A 20945-nucleotide genomic window follows, 5' to 3' on the forward strand; every position below is an offset into this window, starting at 1 on the left:
GCCAATCTCCGCCGCGCCGCGGCAGCTTCGACTGCAGGAACTCCCTCCTTCCGGCAGGAGGCGCCGTCGCCTTCCGCCGGGGTCGGGCCGCCACGGAGGCTGCACGTGATCCGGCCGTCTCTGCGCCCGAGGGCGGGCCTGCGGAGATCTGCCTTACGTACGCCGCGGCGTGACGTAGTACGTAGGGGCTGGCTAGCCGCCATCTTGCTTCTTTTTCTCGCTCGCTCTCTCCCTCTCGGGAAGCAGCGAAAGTGCTTTGGCGGTTTGTCCATCCGCAGCTTCGGCTCTCCCAGTCCGGTGGTCCTTCCGGCCGCCCCCCCACCCCCACACTCCCCTTCCCCTTCCCTCGATCGGAGCTCGGCGGAGACTCTCGAGGTGCGCAGACACACTCCGCTTGACGCTCGCCCTGGCCGGTAAGGAAGGCGAGGGCGGAGGACCCGGGATCCGAGCGGGCCCCACCGGGGAGGGCCGGCGCGGGGCGGCCCGGGGCGTGCGAGCGCGCCGCGACCCCGGCGGCCAGAGCTGGGAAGCCGCTGGGAGGCGGCCGTGGGTCCGGCCGTGCGCCCCGTTTTCGTCGGTCGCGGGAGGTCTCGGTCTCCGGGTCGGGGAGCGGGAAAGCGGAGTCGGACCCGCCCCATGTGGTCTGCAGCGGAGCCCCGTACCCGCCAGTCTCGCTCCCGCCCGGCCGCAGCGCGGGCCTGCGCGGGGGGGTCCTCGCGTGGCCGGCTGCGGAAGGGGCTTCCCGTCCGCGGACGGGCGGGCGCGCGGTCTCTCTGTCGCGCGTGTAGGATGCGACCCCCGGACAGCTCAGGGGCTCGTGGCCGGCCTCGGCTGCCTGCTTGCTCTCCGCGCGCGGTGAGGGTGGGATTCGCAGGGAGCCTGTGCGCGAGAGATTGGGGGAGGGGGTTAAAGACCTGTCGGGTGGGAGGCTGGGGGGGATCTGGACCAGCCCTGCTTCCGCTAGGGACGTGCTGCCCCAACTCCAGAGGAGGGTTCGGTCCTTCCTGCGGACCCTAGGCCTCGCCGTCCCCTGACCTGCGCAGGGAATCCCGTTCTGCAGCCCCGTCTCTCGGGGGCCGCGTTAAGATGACGGGGGTTACGGCGAAGGCCCCCCGTGGGGACTTGAAGAAAAGGGCATGGGGGACCAATGGGACCCTGATACATCGTCCTTTTTGCCCGAGGGTAGTGCGTCTGGTTCCTTGAAAGGGATGCGTATTTGTTTTGACTTGGTCTGAGATTTTTTTGAGGTTTCCACCATGCCTGCTGTTTGCTGGCTTCTGAAAGCTACCCGGATCTCTGCATGGGCCGAGCTTCAGCCCGGGCTCGTGGGTTCATGCCGGCTGGGGTGCTTGGAATTGATGGTGCGGTGGGCGGCTGGGCTGTAAGGTCTTCCTGGGGAACGCACCGGAAGAATCACGATTCGTGATTAAGTGCCCGCTCTTAGAACGGCAGGGAGATACTTCAGCGCCCACCGAGTCGAACTCCGCATTTGTTAAAAGTAGATGGAACTTCCTCTGTGGTGATTAAGATGCTGCTCCGACTGGAGCCATTTTTAGGTGTGTGTCACAGATGTACTGCAGCGTCGTCCCTGGCCCGCCTCAGATGCACCGATCCCCTAAAATAATTAGGAATAGGTTGAATTTGGATTTTATCTTTCGCATGTAGTGAAATCGTAATTTTCTTTTTTTCTGTAATGGACCTGAGGTAATCTAGGCTTTTTTTACTTTTATATTTGGTTTGGTGAGCTTATGTATGTGGCTGTTTTCTCTCCACCAGTAGTTGACGTTTTACTGTGTACTGAGCATAGTAATAAGCCCTGTAACATATATGATCTTTCCTTGGGCTGCTGCTATCATCCTTCCATATTACAGATGAGGAAATGAAATCTGCGATATTAATTTGACCAAGGTCACTCAAGAGTTATTGGTGGTGCTGTAGAGATTCGAGTCCGGACTGTCTAAATCCAAAGGGTGCTCTGGGCCTGCAAACTGCCTTCCTGTTCCTTGTAATTGTAGGAACTGTAGTAACTAAAGATGCGGCGTTGTTAACCTAGTTTTGTTTTTTGTTTTTTTTTCCGTTTGATTTCCATATAGAAACATTGTTGCATATAATGGTGAAAGTGTTGCAAGATGTAAAAAACAGTTATAACTACTTTGGGGATAGGATAGAAGCTAGTTTTCCTACCTTTTTCTATTTAAAGGCCGGTTGGTTAAAACTCTTTATAGTATGGCATACAATTTTTAAATTTTGAGATCTGGCCCCTGTTGTAGATAAAATATTTCCTCATCTGTAAAATGGAGGTGATGATAATAATAGTACTTCCCTCCAAGGTTTGCTGTAGTATTAACAAAGATAATGTGTGTAGAGGGCTTATTACTGTGCTTAGTACATAGTAATAGTGAATTGGCAGAATATTGGTAGAAGAAAGTACTCTCCAAGCAGTGAGTAAGTTGTATATTCTTAGAATGGAGTATATATATTCTTTGGGAATTAGTTTTTCTTTCTTTTTCTTTCTTTCTTTTCATTTTCTTTCTTTCTTTTTTTTTTTTAACACTTAGACACTATATTTTGTTTCTTGGAGATTTCTTCATGCTCTATAGTCAATAACCCTGGGTTCAGTATGTTGAGCACATCTGAAAATACAGAAGTCTGACTCATCCCAGCCTGTCTCCCCACTACCCTTATGCCACCCCACCACCCGTGTTGGTAAAATGTCTTTGAAGATTATATTATTTTCCCTTCCCTCTTGCCTCTGTCCGGACACTGCTTCAGTGTGTCCGCCCGTTGAGTGACTTGTTTCAGGTGCTGTTTATGCCATATTTGTGTAAGACAAGGATTGATTATTGATAAAATGTTACACAAATTGGTACAGAACCCTACTCTTAGAGTGAAGGAGATCCAAGAGTTGTGTCTCACTGAGTTAGGTATGACTAATACCTTTTCAGTAAAGTGAGATTTGTCAATTTACGAAAAGGTAACACGGTGATAGCTTATCTTAGTCAATGTTAACTGTTAACTGTTGCTTAGAAGCTTGAGAATTAATGTTGGTTTTCTGAGTCATAACATTTTAGATTTCCCAATAATAAAGCCTTTGATGCATCATCAGTCAGGACATCTTTGTGGGTAAAGGAATTCTCTACAGAGGGTAACTTCAGTACATTTTCTGTTGTATATTTTCCCCCCATCCCCAGAAAGGCTAAATACAAACTGATCTTTTTGCCAGTCCATTTGTAGTTATTTTGCTGTAGATTAACAGAATGCCAGTCAGGTTTTAGGGACTGTGTATGTGCATGTTTGCTGGCAAATCAGATGAAGCAAGGGCTATTAGTGAGTTTCAACAGTGGTCTAGTTGGCAGACAAAAACTTTTATATGGTTAGCATTTACTTACAGTCTGAAAACAGGGTAGCAATTAAGTTATCACTGTTAATGTGATGTAATGTTCTTACCCCTGTGTGGTGCTGCTAGGTGCTCTGCGTTACAGGAGGGGTATATAGTCAGCATTTGTGGAGCATGTATAGTATAAAAAAACACTTGGATATGATTTACACACATATTATCTAGTAATTTTCTTTTTACCTGTGTTCCAGTATTAGTCTGTTTCCTTTACTAAATTATTTCCACGTCCACATCACCATATACCATGAGTGGTTAGCATATACCTAGGTTTTATTACTGAATGTGTGAGAGTGGGACACAGAAGAATTGACCCACGACTAAGATTCAACTGACAGATACCTTAGAAGAGCAAAAGAATACCTTGTCATATCCTATTAGAATAGTATCGAGGGCTTTCAGACATTTTGTTTATGTACTATGCACATAAACATATGTTTTATTTGCAGCAGATTTTCCTTTCTAATTTTTAGATTTTTTTAAACAAACATTAAGGATTCTTTTAATTTTGTAAGGTAGTGAATCAAAGGAATATGGCTTGTGGTTCTCACTGCAGAGATGCTCACAGTTTTAAAGGTTAATGGTGAAAGGTTATCACGTGATCTTTGGATTTATACCAGAAGATAAAAATAAAGACATAAAAGCAGATAAAGGAAGTTTGGGGCAGAAAATCCATATATGAAAATTGTCTTTGGTATAGGTCACATGTCTAGTAGATTTCAAGTGAAGGCATGATGGCCAAGAGAGAACATGGATAATTGCAATTATTAAAAAGAAGAATTGCAATTATTTTTTTTTAAAGATTTTTTTTTTTTTTATTTGTCAGAGAGAGAGAGAGAGCAAGCACAGGCAGACAGAGTGGCAGGCAGAGGCAGAGGGAGAAGCAGGCTCCCTGCCGAGCAAGGAGCCTGATGCGGGACTCGATCCCAGGACGCTGGGATCATGACCTGAGCCGAAGGCAGCTGCTTAACCAACTGAGCCACCCAGGCGTCCCAGAAGAATTGCAATTAATATTTATTGAGCACTTTCCATGCCAGGCACTGAGCTAAGATAATTTTGTGGATTATCTTTTTCAATATCTATAATACATCTAGGTGGTAGATTATTTTATCCCTGTTACACAGCTAGAAAACTGTGACTTAAAGAGGTTTAAGTAATTCTTCTGGACTTACTGAGCTAGTAAATAGGATTCAAATCATTGACCCAGAGCCTAACTGTAAGTGCTTAAGTTCCACCCTGCTTGGACTTCCCAATGCTTGGCCAGTATTGCCCAAACTTCAGATAAGTCGTGACTATTTATTTATTTATTTATATTTTTAAAGATTTATTTGACAGAGATCATAAGTAGGCAGAGAGGCGGGGGGGGGGGGGGGGGGGGGGGGGGGGAAGCAGGCTCCCCGCTGAGCAGAGAGCCGGATGCGGGGCTCAATCCCAGGACCCTGAGATCATGATGCGAGCCGAAGGCAAAGGCTTTAACCCACTGAGCCACCCAGGCGCCCCTCAAAATAAACATGATTTTAAATATGTTTCTATGGACCACTTAAAATCATCTAATATGTCATCAGTAGTCTTTTGTATTTCATGCTTTAGGACATAAATGCTATAAGAAATAATTACTGGATAAGATCAGGCAATGTTTGGAATTGATGAAGGCCAGAAGTGATGAAAGGCTAGAGTGGAATAGACTCATCACAGGCAGTGGCAGCATTACAGGAGATGAGCTGTAAATTAGAGCCTTAACTACATACTCAGGGCAGCCATTTCCATGATGAACTGCAAAGTGAAGGTGCTTGTTTAGACAGATGTAGCAGGCTGTCTAAGACAATCAGTGGCAGGAGAAGGAGAGCAACAATAAGTAAGTGAAGAAGGAAATCATTACAGAAATCAGGATGGAAGAGAATAATCTAAAAAATAGGATTATTACAGCCAAATGTAGGAGAGGTCGGAAGGATCTAAGAGAAGTATCCTTTGGATTTGGCTGAGAGATTCTTGGTGACACTAAAAGAATTTAGGTCAAGTAATGAGAGTGGAAGGACTAATTGATTTTTAGGGGACTTGAATACTCAATATGAGCTTTGGACTATGAATGTAAAAACCTAGGTTTAGACCTTTTTTGTTTTGTCATTTGTGCCTGCTGTTAACTTTGGGGGCGAGTGACATGGCTTCTTCAAATTTCAGATACCAGTATTCCCTGCTTTTTGAAGGTTCACACTACCCCACTTTGCTTTTATGAAAGACAGCATTATTACCTGCTTTTGCTAACTGAAAGTTCTGAGGAAGATTTTTGTTTTTCTGGAAAAGGGCAAAAGCAAAAATAGCAGCCACTGCAGAGGCAGGGCACCCCCTGAGCAGCGAGAGTGGTGCTACCAGGCTGTTTCCCCTTACTCAGCATCTAGTTTGTAACTCATGATATATTATGTGAGTTTGTTAGCAAGATGTGTCGTAAGGTGTCAGAAAAGCCTAAGAGAGGTTATTTCTTGGGTTTGGGAGTAGCACAAAAAGTTTTCCATATAAATTAATGCCAGTTGTTCCTTTGCTGTATCCATTTCAGCTTACAAAAGGTTGCAGAGGAACTCTTGGCTTTCTGATAGCCTGGGAAACCTGTTTATTCATCTGTGAAATAGGGAAAATATGCATTTCCCCTGTCTCAGAGGATTGTTGCAAAGATGTGTTTGCATGTATGTTTTGAATTTTACATTCTTTGATATTACATAAGCCTTGACCATTATTTAAAACAGAAAAGAGAACTATGAAAAGTAGAAAGTTAAAGGTAAAGGGGGGTGGTTCTCTCTGGTGTTGGAAGATCCCCTACAAATAAATCTTGAGTTTATAAGGTAAGAGATGGATCCATTTGTGGTTGGAGAATGGGTGGCTGGAGAAGTTAATACTTGATCATCCTTTCCTCTTTACTGATGAATAACCTGAAAGCGTAGGACTGCTGGGTATGATTGTGCAGTTTGTGTCCTGCACACATGCGTGCGGCTGATGTGGGCAGTGAGGACTGAAACCTACTCCGTGCTCTGCTTGCAGAAAGTCCTACGCTCTAGCTAGGCCTCCCAGGGGTATTTGTGCCTTCATTTCCCCCCTTTTTCCCAGTGCATCAGTACCTCACCCAGTGGATTACTTGGGTCGTCCCAGAAGGGTATGTTTTTGTATCTGCAGGAAGGCCCTGTGGAGGCTAATGGATGCTGCGAAAGACTGAGGAGATACATTAAGGATACATTTAGAACAAAACCAAAAACATGGGGAGACTGGAGAAATGGTCGCCAAGGAACTAAAAACTTAGTACATTTTACTAAATGGGTTAAGTAGTTGGGCAGGTGCGCATTCACTTTATCCAATGAATTTTATTTTAAAGATTCATTTATTTCAGAGAGAGCAAGCAAGCCTGCATGCACAAGCAGAAGGGGCCGAATGAGAGAGAATCTCTGGTAGACTCCAGGCTGAGGGCAACAGCCCCAACAGAGGGCTCCATCTCAGCCACCCTGCGATGACGATGACGAGATTACAACCTGAGCTGCAACCAACTGCGCCCCCCAGGCGTCCCTAGCCAGTGTATTTTAAAGATGAACATGGTAGCTTATTCAGTATTTATGGTAACTAGGAAACAGACCATATATAGATCTTAACTAAAGAAGCACAGTGTTAAGAGGTATAGAATTAACTTCTGAAGGTCAGGAAAATGCAACAGAAAGAGAAATTTTATGGTTTTTTTTTTTTAAGATTTTATTTTATTTGACACAGAGAGAGAGAGAGAGAGAGAGAGAGAGAGAGACATCGAGAGAGGGAACACAAGCTGGGGGAGTGGGAGAGGGAGAAGCAGGTCTCCCGCTGAGCAGGGGTCCTAATGAGGGGCTCGATCCCAGGACCCCAGGATCCCAGTATCAGGACCTGAGCTGAAGGCAGACGTTTAATGACTGAGTCACCCAGGCACACGGAGAAATTTTATCTTAAAAGCAGGAAAAAGGTGGGCGCCTGGGTGGCTCAGTGGGTTGAGCCTCTGCCTTCGGTTCAGTTCGTGATCTCGGGATCCTGGGATTGAGTCGTGCATCAGGCTCTCTGCTCCGTGGAGAACCTGCTTCCCCCTCTCTCTACCTACTTGTGATTTCTCTCTCTCTGTGTCAAATAAATAGATAAAATCTTTAAAAAAAAATCAGGAAAAAGGTGTTATTGAAGGATGCTTTGACAAAAGTAGAGTTTGGTTATATTTCTGTATGTTTTTGAAATTTAGATAAAGAAAAAGTGCAACTTTCCATGTACAATTCTGTGAGTTTTAGTATGTGTAGATTCAGGTAACTCACATCAAAATTAGGATATAGAATTTAGAAAGATGAGATACATCACATTTTAGAGGCAGAAAAAGTACTCTCCTGCTGAAGAAAGAACTATTGAATTAGGATTAAAAAGTCAGGAATAGGGTGCCTGGCTGGCTCAGTGGGAAAAGCATGCAGCTCTTGATCTCGGAGTTGTGAGTTGGACATGTTGGGTATAGAGATTACTCAAAGTAATAACATAATAAATACTGCTTTATTGTATAGTTTCATATATGACAACCTGGGAACATGGAGAGAATAAAAGTAGAAAGTAGCAAAAAGAGGGATGGGTAGCTTACATGTCTCAAAACAGACTCTTTTTTTTGAAGATTTTATTTATTTATTTGACAGACAGAGATCACAAGTAGGCAGAGAGGCAGGCAGAGAGAGGGGAGGGGGGAAGCAGGTTCTCCACCAAGCAGAGAGCCCGATGTGGGACTCGATCCCAGGACCCTGGGATCACGACCTGAGCCGAAGGCAGAGGCTTTAACCCACTGAGCCACCCAGGTGCCCCTCAAAACAGACATTTTAATGATAGAAGAACAGAGCCAGTATTTGCAGAGGGGGATGCTAACAGTTCTGTACACTTAAAAATTTAAACTTGAAATTCCAGCCCTTAAAGGCAGCGGATTAGTTATATGAAAGGTTTCATGATGTCAGTTGAGGATCTTGAAAGAGAATACTTCTGTTTTTCTCCTGTAACATCCAAAATACCTGCCTTGCAAAAAAGAGTTAAGAAACTTTTATGCTTTGGTTTTTATTTGTAGTGTTTAAGTTTTGAAAACTTTATTACCATTTGTTAAGCTTTTATTAAGTGCCAGACACTATTTTAAGAGTTTTATACATACTTTGTTAATTAAACCTCATAATAGACTAGAAGATATAGCCCACAGATGAGAAAATATAAATTCAGAATGATATTTAATGACTAGGGAAATGCTTATGTCATAATATGCGTATGCCACAATTATGCTATAAAAACACCTAGCTACAAAATGTCAGAGCTGGGATTTAAACCAAATCCGTTTCAAGTAATGGTGTGATATGAACAGTTTAAAAATACTGTCAGTTGTCAGAAAAAGTAATGTTGCAGTCACCTCATCTAGTAAAGGGTAGACACACAGATTTGTTACTTTGCTAGAACAGTAATTTATGGTACAGAGGGTTTGATAAGTACATATCTTTTCTGATTGTTAAGGCATTCTGCCCCAGAAACTTGATTCACATGTTTCAGTTTCTAAGAACAGCCTGAGCCCTTCTACCATTCTGATTAGAATTCCAGCAGATTTATTTATATTACACTTTGTTTTTAAAAATGACAATTTTTTAATGCTTTTGCTGTAGTGCTATTTGTAGTAGAGGCACTCAACATATGGTGGTATTCTTAGCTTTTCTATTATAGCAGCAAATGTGATCTTAAAAATATTTGATGTCACTCTGACTTTAGAATTACCAAGTGATTATAACAATTGGAGATTGAAATGAACTTAGAAGTTGACCAGTTCAGTCTCTTAACCAAAGCAAGACCTTTTCATTTTAAACGGAAATTTTAGTTTAAAATTTGAGAGACTAAATGTTTTCTGAGGTTAATACATCAGTCTCTGCCATCTTTGTAAACTCCAGCTGCCATGAGGAAATACCATGGGGCACCTGGGTGGCTCAGTTGGTTGAGCACCTGCCTTCTGACGTCATGGGGCGCAGGTCCTGCTTCTCCCTCTGCCTCTCCCCCTGGCTTGTTCTCTCTCTCTCTCTCTCAAGTCAATAAAATCTTAAAAAACAAAATACCACAGACTAGGTAGCTTAACAGGAATTTATCACGGCTCTGGAGGCTGGAAAACCAAGATCAGGGTGCCCACATAATCAGGTTTTGGGGAGGTCTTCCTGGCTTTCACAGGGCTGCTTTTTGAAGAACTCTGTGTCTTCAGGTGGTTGGGAGAGCTAGAGCTGTGGTGTCTCCTCTTAGAAGAGCACTAATCCCATTATGAGGCCCCACTCATTATTTCAGCTAAACCTAATTATCTCCCAAAGGGCCTATCTCCAAATACCATCTGGCCTGTTAGGAGTTAGGACTTCAACACACGAATTTTGAGAGGGGAAACAATTCTGTATATAGCCCCCTCCCCCACTTTTTTTTTTTTTTTACAGTCTTTGGTGCGTCAAGTCTTAGATTTCTTACGTTTTTGTATTTCTACAACAGATATAATTCATTTTTACTGTATTTTGTTACTATAATTTTTATTCTTCATATTTTCTGTATTGTAATACAATAAGTTTTGAAAATAAAAATTTGACTCTTAGAATTTCTTAGCCTAAAGTGACATGTTATTATTACATTTTATTTTTAAAAATTTTTTAAAGATTACTTATTTTTTTATTTGACAGAGAGAGAGAGAGAGAGAGAGAGGAAGCAGGCTCCCTGCTGAGTAGAGAGCCCAATGCGGGGCTTGATCCAAGGACCCTGAGATCATGACCCCAGCTGAAGGCAGAGGCCTAACCCACTGAGCCACCCAGGCACCCCTATTACTACATTTTAAAGATTTGATGTTTATCTCTTTCCTATAATGATAATTAAATTCCAGTTTTCATATGGCGAGGTTATCTGGGCACTGGCTTTGCCGTCAACTCTGGGTTTAATCTTGGCTCTGTCTCTTCATAGCTGTATGAGTTTGGGGCATGTTATTTTTACTTTAGTCTAGAGTTGTTTCTTCATTGGTAAATTTTGGTGACTTGGGCTTTGAGCTCTTGTTCCCAACCTGGTATTTATATATCTGTAGAGTTGAGATTTTTTTTTTAATATTTTATTTATTTATTTGACAGACAGAGATCACAAGCAGGCAGAGAGGCATTTTTTAAAAATATTTTATTTATTTATTTGACAGAGATCACAAGCAGGCAGAGAGGCATTTTACATCCCTCTTCATGTTAGAAGCGGGAGACAAACATGGAAGATCATTCAAGGTTTTAAATCTAGAGTCAGGGCGGGGTGCCTGGCTGGCTCAGTCAGGAGAGCGCGCAACTCCTGATCTTGGGTCATGACTTTGAGCCCTACATTGGATGTGAAGATTACTTAAATAAAATTAAAACGAAAATAAATCTAGACGTTAGGGAAAGTGGTTATGGTGAAGTTGGGGAGGAGAACGTGTTTGGGAAAGCAGGTGAGTTTTTTGTTTTTAACTTTTTTTTTTTTTTTAATTTTTATTTTAAGTAGGCGCCACGCCCAGTGCAGGGCCCAAACTCATGACCTCAAAACCAAGAGTCGCATGTGCCAACTAGGTGCCCATTTTAAACTTTTTCTTTTGGAATAATCTTTTTAAAGATTTTATTTATCGGTTCGAGAGAGAGAGTGTGAGAGGGCAGAAGGTCAGAGGGAGAAGCAGACTTCTTCTAGCTCTGGGAGCGTGATGCAGGACTCGATCCTGGGACTCTGGGATCATGACCTGAGCTGAAGGCAGTCGCTTAACCAACTGAGCCACCCAGGCGCCCTCTTTTGGAATAATCTTAATCTCACAGAAAAATTGTAAAAATACTATGAAAAATTCCTGTATTCCTTTATCCCTATTCCCTAATTATAAGTAGTTTACCATATTTATCACTCTGGGTATGTGTACATATGCACACTAGTCACATGTACAGTATGTGCTCGTCTTTTAATGCCTGCTGTTCTAAACCCCTGTCATCACCGAAACCTTTTTTTTATTCTTTTTAAAAAGATTTTATTTATTTATCAGAGAGAGAGTGCAGGCACAAGTAGGCAGAGCGGCAGGGAGAGGGAAAAGCAGACTCCTTGGTGATCAGGGAGTCTAAAGTGGGACTCGATCCTAGGACCCTGGGATCATGACCTGAGCCGAAGGCAGACACTCAACCAACTGCGCCACCAAGGCACCCCCACTTGAAACCTTAACAAATCACAAACTCCTGTGCCTCCAGTTTTCTCACTTAGTACATTTTGTCATTTTTTAAAAAAAGATATTTATTTGAGAGATAGGGAGAGAGACAGTTAGTGACAGCATGAGTGGGGAGGAGAGAAGCAGATTCCCTGCTGAGCAGGGAACCCGATGCAATGTGGGGCTCGATTACAGGACCCTAAGATCATGACCTGAGCCTAAGATAGACGCTTAACCGACTGAGCCACCACGGTGCCCCTCCTGTTGTTTTTATTAAATGAACAAAGCAATCGTAGAACGCTTGACTCAGTAAGCATTTAGTAATTACTGTTGGTAGAGCTTTTATACAATCATATTAAAATTGCCAGTTCCTTTTGTTGTCCTTATTCTCTTCTACCTTCTGCTTTACTCTGTGGTTTAGACTTCCATGAAATGTTATTCTGACCATTTTCCTGGCTGCATCTTCCGCCTTGCTTTTCTTTACACGTGTGGCTCAACTCGAATTCCTTATTATTCCAGCTGCTGTGCACTTCCCATCGCTCCGCAGTCCCAAATGTGCTGCTGGACATGAATCACAGCCTTCAGAGTGGACAGCCTTGGGAGTCCTGTGTACTACTGGTCTCCAGCTTCTGCTGGGGCTTCAGCACTGATTGTCAGTGCCTCGTTGGCCTACTTGTCTGTCTTTCCTCCCAGTTCTTTGTGAACCTTTCCCAGCCTTCTCACACTTCCTGTTATTATCTCCAATCAGTTGATGAGGACAGGATGTCTTTCTTCATTTGTTCCTAGTAGTGCCTGATAATACAGTAGGCGCAGGATAAACATTTATATGAATGAATAGGGGAATCAGACATTTTGAATTTGTAGTTCTGTCCAGAAATTTAAGTGGAGACGTTTTGTTCTGTAGACAATTAAAAATGTATGTCTAAAGATTGTAGTTTGAAGGAAAGTTTTGGGAACTACCCTTACTGTAGCAGTAAACAATAGATGAGATGGCCAATGGAGAAAGCACATAGAAGGAGCTGGTAAAGAGAGATGGCAAAAGCACGTGAATATTTATTTATGTGGAGGGATAGGGAAAAAAAGGAGCTGTAAGAAAGTCACAGAAACCAAAGAAGATTGTTTACAAAGGATCCATTTGCCTTTTATATTCGTATTGATACTTGACTATTAATTATTACTTACTAGAGGTTCTTTATTCAGTAGAACATTTTTTGAGTGCATATAGTATGCTCCTCTGGAAATGGTTGCAGGTTCTTTTTAATGTTAACTATTTTTTTTTTTAAAGATTTTATTTATTTATTTATCAGAGAGAGCGAGCACAGGCAGACAGAGAGGCAGGCAGAGGCAGAGGGAGAAGCAGGCTCCCTGCTGAGCAAGGAGCCCGATGCGGGGCTTGATCCCATGACGCCAAGATCATGACCCAAGCTGAAGGCAGCCGCCCAACCAACTGAGCCACACAGGCGTCCCTAATGTTAACTATTTAAATCAGTGGGACGTTGTATTTCATTTTCCAGAGGAACTAAACTCTCACCTTAAGGTTAATGAGGAAAGAAAGGTAAACAAGGCTTGGATACTTAGAAGCCCACGGTGTCCAGGAAGATAATTGTCATTTAATTGAATTGGGCAGATTGGCAATTTGTGAAAGTGTTTTTTTCCCCCCAAAACGCTAAATTTTAAAATCATTAAAAATAATGTTTTTAGTATTGAATACTTTTAAATAACTTTTGTAATGGTGAGTAACGATAGAATCTTACAACTTTTGAGACTGAAGGAATTTTAGAGATCATTGCTAATCTTGTCTTGATGTGGAAACCCTTTATACAGATTTTTAAAAAATTTTTAACCCATGAGAGGTGTCCGTCAAGAAAACCATCCTTTTATAACCACTGTTGAGTGTCATCCTTTCATTTTGAAAGGTTGATATTTCCCTTAGACCTTTTGGAAATTGTTTTTAAAATGCTGGCTTTTTTCCTTCTTGATTTCTTCTTTTATCCTCACACTTTTTTGGCCCCCCTCCCAAATTGTTACAAGGTAATCTATATTCATTGTTCAAATCTGGAAAATGTAGATGCTCGTGTTTTGGTATATCTAATTTCAGTGAAAAATACAGTTTCTTTCTGTCATTGTTCAGAGCCACAGAACCTTGGATTTAGAAGTATGATTACTCTCTCTTCCCTTAAAGGGGGTATATTTATTATTGACTAGGCTCTTTTTGTAGACTGACCCTCAGACCTTAATGATTCAGATTTTTAGGTACATAGTAAACAAGACAGTAATGTAAAAAAAAATTCTTAATAGCATGCAAATAACAAAAAGCTTTCTTTCCCCCCGCCCCTAAGATTTTATTTATTTATTTATTTGCCAGAGAAAGAGCACAAGCAGGCAGAGCAGCAGGCAGAGGAAGAAGCAGTCTCCCTCTTGGGGAGCCCAGCATGGGGCTTGATCCATAACCTGACCCAAAGATAGATGCTTGACCAACTGAGCCACCCAGGTGCCCCAGCCTTTTTTTTTTTTTTTTTTTTTTAAATAAAGATTTTATTTATTTGATGGAGAAGAGTGCACAAGCAGGGGGAGCGGCAGAAGGAGAGGGAGAAGCAGGCAGGTAGCCCGTGAGGCTCGATCCCAGGACCCTGGGATGATAACCTGAGCTGAAGGCAGACACTTAACTGACTGAGCCATCCGTGCGTCCCAAAAAAGCTTTTTAAAATTAAAAATGATACAAGTAGAGGATAGAGTTCCTTTGTTGTTCTGTGATTGTACCAGTACATTTTTTGAAATCAGAATCTGACAAGTTGAAAAGAAATGACCCTGTTGAGCTTATTGTTTCAAAGATTTTTAAATTACTACTTAGTAAATTATACTGTTTTGTTACTTAAGATACGGATCTGCAGAATGCAGCACACCTTTATTCAACAACTGAGTTTTGTTTTTTGTTTTTAATTAATTTTCTTCAATGGCTCTTCATGGTATTTAGAATAAACTGGGCAATACTCCTTAGCCTAACCTACTAGACTTTTGCCTGCTCTGACTTCCCTTCCTGCCCATGACCTTTACACCTGAACCCTTTTATCCCAGATCAGAATTGGGTTTTTCACCCCCAGTGGTTCTCAGCTGTGGCTATAGTTGCATACCTTGGGGATATGGAGGTTCAAAAAAACAAATATTTCAATAAAGGAAATCAAATGGAATTTGTTTGGTTTCCCAGTGCATAGGAAAATTAATGTTTCTGCTGTATTGTAGTGTATTAGTTATGCAATAGCATGTTGTTGTTTTTAAAGATTTTATTTATTTATTTATTTGAGAGAGAGAGAGAGAGAGAGAGAGAGAGAGAGAAGGTCAGAGGGAGAAGCAGACTCCCTGCAGGGCCGGCAGCTGGATGTAGGACTTGATCCCAGGACTCCGGGGTCATGACCTGAGCCAAAGGCAGTCGCTTAACCCACTGAGCCACCCAGGTGCCCAGCATTATGTTTTTTAAAAACACTGTGTGGGGGCACCTGGGTGGCTCAGTGGGTTAAGCCTCTGCCTTCGGCCAGGGTTATAATCTCAGGGTCCTGGGATCGAGCCCCACATCGATCGGGCTCTCTGCTCAGCGGGAAGCCTGCTTCCCCCTCTCTCTCTGCCTGCCTCTCTGCCTACTTGTGATCTCTCTCTCTGTCAAATAAATAAAATATTAAAAAAAAAAAATAAAAACACTGTGTGTGTGTGTGTGTGTGTGTGTGTGTGTGTGTGTGTAATTAAAGATTTAATTATTTTATAGAGAGAGACAGTAGCATGAGCAGGAGGGGCAGAAATGGAGGGGGAGAGAGAATCTCAAGCAGATTTCCACGTGAGGACAGAGCCCAACATGGGGCTTGATCCCAGGACCCTGAGATCATGACCTGAGCTGAAACTAAGAGTTGGATGCTCAACGACTGAGCACCCAGGTCCCCCAACAATGTGTATGTCTTCATTAAAATTTACTTTATTGCCAAAAACTGCTAACCATCATCTTAGCTTTCAGAGTTCTCATCTTTTTGCAGTGGAAGATTTTTGCCTCCATGTTGATGGCTACTGACTGAGCAGGACGGTCGTTGCTGAGGGTTAGGGTGGCTGTTGCAGTGTCTTCAGAGAAGACAGCAGTGAAATTTGCTCCATCAAGTGGCTGTTCCTATCATAAACAATTTCCTTGTAGATTGTGATGTTGTTTGATAGGACTTTACCCTTCGGAGAACTTTTTTACAATTTGATTCCGTCTTCTCAAGCCCTCCCACTGCTTTATCAGCTGTGCAGTATTCCAGATCCTTCGTGGTCCTTTCAGCAGTCTTCACAGTGTCTTCACCAGGAGTAGGTTCCATCGCAAGAAGATGCTTTCTTTGCTCGTCTGTAAGGATCTGCTCGTTCGTGACGGCAGCAGGTCTCCTGCTCCTGCTCTTGCTGCTTCCACCCCGTCTGCAGTTACTTCCTCCGCTGAGGTCTTGCTGTTTCCATCTTTTCCCATGAGGCACTGATGTTCTTGCTGGTGTCTAGATTAGTGAATACTTTCTAGAAGGTTTTCAGTTTGCTTTGCCTAGATCCGTCAGAGGAATCTATGGCTGCTGTAGGCTTAAGAAATGTATTTCTTAAAGGAGACTTGACAGGTCAAGGGACTCCTTGATCCATGGGCTGCAGAGTGGATGTTGGGCCAGCAGGGGTGGAAACAGCGTCTCGTGCTGCTCCATCAGAGCTCTTGGAGCAGTGATATTTTGAAAGGAGTCTTTTCCTGAGCAGTTGGTCTCAACAGTGAGTAAGCAGGGCACCTGGCTGGCTCAGTTGGTGGAGCGGTGGAGCATGCGACTCCTAGTCTTGGGGTTATGAGTTCGAGCCCCACAATGAGTGTAGAGATTACTTAAAAATATTTTAAAGAAAAAAATTCAGGAATCCATGGCGTAAACAGATATGTTGACATCCATTCTTTGTTGCCCTGTGTGGAACACCGGCAGAATAGATTCAGCATAAGGCTTAAGGGCCTTAGGGTTTTTAGCACGGTACATGAGCATTGGCTTTCATTTAAAGTTATCAGCTGCATCAGCCCCTAAGAAATGAGTCAGCCTGTCCTGGGAGTGCTGAAACCAGGCACTGACTTCTTCCTAGCTCTGAAAGCCCTAGGTTGACGTGAAAGTCTATTAGCACAGCCTCCTCCATAGTTGTCCCAGCTTCTGCGTCAGCACTTGGCTTCAGCTTGCACTTGTATGTGATAAAGTTGGCTTCTCTCTCCTTTTTTTTTTTTTTTTAAGATTTTATTTATTATTTATTTGACACAGAGAGAGAGAACACAAGATGGGGAATAGCAGGCAGAAGGAGAGGAAGAAGCAGGCTCCCCACAGAGCAGGGGGAGCCTGATGTGGGACTCGATCCCAGGACCCCGGGATCATGACGAGCTGAAGGCAGTAGCTTAACCAACTGAGCCTAAGTTGGCTTCTCTTTAACCTCATTAACCAACCTCTGCCAGTTTCAAAATTTTCTTTAGTATCCTCACCTCTCAGCCTTTATAGAATTGAAGAGAATAAGAGGCCTCACTCAGGATTGGGCATTGGCCTAAGGGAATGTGGCTTTTTGATCTTCTCTTTGATCCAGATCTCTGAAACTTTCTCCATTTCGGTGGTGAAGGTGTTTCACTTTCATTCCTGTGTTCAGGGAGTAGCACTTCTAATTTTCTTAAGGAACTTTTCTTTCAGATTAACAATTTGGCTAACTTTGGTGCAAGGGGCCTAGCTTTTGGCCCATCCCTTTCTCACTGAACTTTATCATTTCTAGCTTTTGATCTAGAGTGAGAGACATGAGAATTTTCCTTTCTCTTGAACACTTACAGACCATTGTAGGGTTCTTAATTGGCCTGATTTCAGTATCGTTGTGTTTTGGGGAATAGCTGGTTATGGGCAGTCAGAACACACCCACACTTACCAGTTAAGTTCACTATCTTAGTTTGTGGGGCCCCAAAACAAAGACAGTAGTAACATCAGAGATCACTGATCACAGATCACCATAACAAATACAATAACAATGAAAAAGTGCAAAATGTGAGAGTTACCAAAATGTGATACAGTCATGAAGTAAGCAAGTGGTGTGGGAAAAATAGTGCTGACTCCTGCTCATCTGATGCGGGGTTACCCCGACCTTCCATTTGTAAAAAACACCGTATCTGCAAAGCACAATAAAATGAGGTATACCTGTACTTAAGGACTCCTGAGGAGCTTTTCAGAGAATACTTTCGCCAAACACAGTCTGAGAAATTCTGATTTAATTGGTCCGGCACAGCAACTATGGTATTTTTTTTTTTTAAGATTTTATTTATTTGTTTGACAGAGAGAGAGACAGCAAGAGAGGGAACACAAGCAGGGGGAGTGAGAAGGTGAAGCAGGCTTCCTGCTGAGCAGGGAGCCTGATGCAGGACTCCATCCCAGGTACCCTAAGATCATGACCTGAGCTGAAGGCAGAGGCTTTAACCCACTGAGCCACCCAGGCGCCCCCCCCCCCCCCCCCCGCCCCAGAGCTGTAGTGTTTTTAAGAACCAGGATAAGTCTACTGCCTGTGTTGAGAACCACTGGTTGAGTTTTCTTCCCTCATGTCCTCTTTTCAGAGGAATCTTTCTGACCTTTACCATTGTATCCAGTCTCTTTCCCCTCTTTGCTATCTCTTTATCCAGTCGAGTTTTTTATTCTTTTATTTTTATTTACTTACCGTGAGAACTTCCATGAAGGCAGCGCCTCCGTCTGTCTTTCCATGGTACAGCTGGTACATCTGAGACAGGGTTTGGGAGTTTATTAGTTTTCAGTACATCTGTTGTATCTTGTTGAATGAGTATTTGTCACTATAGCAATAAGGAGGCAGTTTCAGACTTGTTTCTGTGTAACCTGTAGAGGATTGCTTTGTGAAGTCATGTTTCAGAGAATTTACTAAATCCTCCAGCAGGCTTTACGAGGATACTGGTTTCATCATTTAAGGTTTTAGTATCTAAGGGCAAACACATACAAGTACGTTATCCCTTGGAGTCTTACGGATGTGAGTTAGGGAGTTAGCTTCTTAAGCCAGTTCTCGAAAGGAGGAGGTGTTAGCTTACTTGTAAGTACCTCTGATGGTGTAAGGAACATTAATGTTAGTTGTGTTACACTCAGTGCATAGTCACTTAACACACAGTAGTTATGTGCATGTTTTTGTTACTTTCTCCCATTTTTATTTGTTGCATATAGGGCAGATAAGTCAGATGAACTCACACTCATCAACTTTTTGTTTACCTATAGTCTTTGTTAATATTCTTGCATATTTTAGATATATGTGTTATGCCACTGAGGATAGATTTTTAAATTCTTTTTACTTAATCATATGCATTTTTAAAAAAGATTTATTTATTTATTTATTATTTTACAGAGATCACAAGTAGTCAGAGAGGCAGGCAGAGAGAGAGAGGGGGAAGCAGGCTCCCTGCTGAGCAGAGAGCCCGATGCGGGGCTCGATCCCAAGTCCCCGAGATCATGACCTGAGCCCAAGGCAGAGGCCCAACCACTGAGCCACCCAGGTGCCCCAATCATATGCATTTTTTTAATCTTCCAGTCTTGAAACTAATTGTTTTTTTCATTTCAAGTCATTGCTCTTAAAAACATTTGCAATTTTTTCTTGTTTTCTGTTACCAAACAGTGCATTTACTGTTTCTATTTAGACATTGCAGTATGTATAACAAAGAAGGTCACAGTTCCTTATAATCAGGAGTATAGCTACTGCTGTGATAATTTGTGATGTGGTTTTGTAGACTTTCATACTTGGCATGTATATTGTATTTTTTAATACTTAACATATATTATTTGTTTAAAAATCCTGCATACTTTTTAACTTTGTTTTAAGCATCTTTTTGTACAAATCTTTGCTTGGGGTGTTTTTGTTGTTGTTGTTGTTTGTTTTTTTAATTTATTTGACAGAGAGTGATCACAAGTAGGCAGAGAGGCAGGCAGAGAGGGGGGTGGAGCAGGCTCCCTGCTGAGCAGAGAGCCTAATGCAGGACTTGATCCCAGGACCCTGAGATCATGACCTGAGCCAAAGGCAGAGGCTTTAACCCACTGAGCCACCCAGGCGCCCCTGCTTGTTTTTATAAAGATCTCAAACTAAACATGTCTGAGACAGAACTCTTGCCTCCCCTTCTCCCCCATCTTTCCTAAATCTAGTCTTCCCTACCTTAAGCTCAAGACCAAAATTGTCCTTATTTTCCTCTTTCCTGGCAGCCTCTACCTAGTCTTCATTTTTTAGCCACAGCTACATCATCTTGTGCCTAGGCTTTTGTCATCTATGATGCTTCCTTTTTTTTTTTTTTTTTTTTTAAGATTTTATTTATTTATTTGACAGACCACAAGAGAGAGAACACAAGCAGAGAAAGTGGGAGAAGCAGGCTTTCCCAGGAGCCAGATGTGGGACTCGATCCCAGAACCCTGGGATCATGACCTGAGCTTAAGGCAGACACTTGATGACTGAGCCACCCAGGTGCCCGTCTGTGGTGTTTCCACATTCCGCCTTTGGCCCCCTACAATCCATTCTCCACATTGTAGCCAGGTTGTTTTTTAAAAAACCAAAGTCACATCTCTGTTCACAATGAATACTCTGAATCGCATTGCTTAAAGATAAAATTTAAAATTCTGATAGGCCTATCATCCAGTCTTTTCTTTCCCTTATAACTCTCTCTTTCTTACTAACTTTGACTTCACCAGCTTTTATGTTTTTGAACATGATAAGCGTGTCAGGACCTTAGGGCCTTTGCATTTGCTTTTTCTTCAGCTTTGAAGCTGACTTCTTCCCCATTAGATCCAAATCAGAAGCCTTTCTCTCAGAGAGGCCTTTAGTGATCAAATAATCTAAAATAATTATACTTTCTTTCTCGTATTGTCCTGTTTAGTTTCATTCATAGTATATGTCACCGTCTGAAATAATCCTGTTTCCCTATGGAAATAATCCTGTTTTCCTTGAATCGCACATTAGAAAGACCCCTGAGAGTATATTCTAGTGTGCTGTCAAAGAATTTTTTATTCAACTCAAGGTTGCAAAGATTTTCTCCTTTGTTTTCTCTAGAAGTTTTATAATTTAGGTTCTTACATTTTGCTGTGCTCCTTTTTAATACAAAATTGAGGGGTGCCTGGGTGGCTCAGTGGGTTAAGCCTCTGCCTTTGGCCTCAGGTCATGATCCCAGGGTCCTGGGATTGAGCCCCACATCAGGCTCTCTGCTTGGTAGGGAGCCTGCCTCTCTGCCTACTTGTGATTTCTCTCTGTCAAATAAATAAATAAAATCTTTTTTTAAAAACATATGCATAAATTTTTAAAAAGATTTTATTTATTTGTTTGACAGACAAAGCATGAGAG

General features: G+C 42.5%; 1 protein-coding gene across 1 annotated transcript in view; it reads left to right on the top strand.

Annotated features, from left to right (window-relative positions):
- The first annotated feature begins 344 nt into the window (after positions 1–344).
- Positions 345–20945, top strand: part of LOC111150902 (proline rich coiled-coil 2C) — a 105358-nt gene continuing 84757 nt past the window's right edge. Inside the window, exon 1 of the mRNA XM_022508589.1 lies at positions 345–413. The gene's annotated coding sequence lies outside the window, so the exon portion shown is untranslated. The remainder of the gene's footprint in view (positions 414–20945) is intronic.

This window comes from Enhydra lutris, unplaced genomic scaffold, assembly GCF_002288905.1.
Source record: "Enhydra lutris kenyoni isolate GAN:26980312 unplaced genomic scaffold, ASM228890v2 scaffoldscaffold24, whole genome shotgun sequence".
NCBI classification, from domain to species: Eukaryota; Metazoa; Chordata; class Mammalia; order Carnivora; family Mustelidae; genus Enhydra; species Enhydra lutris.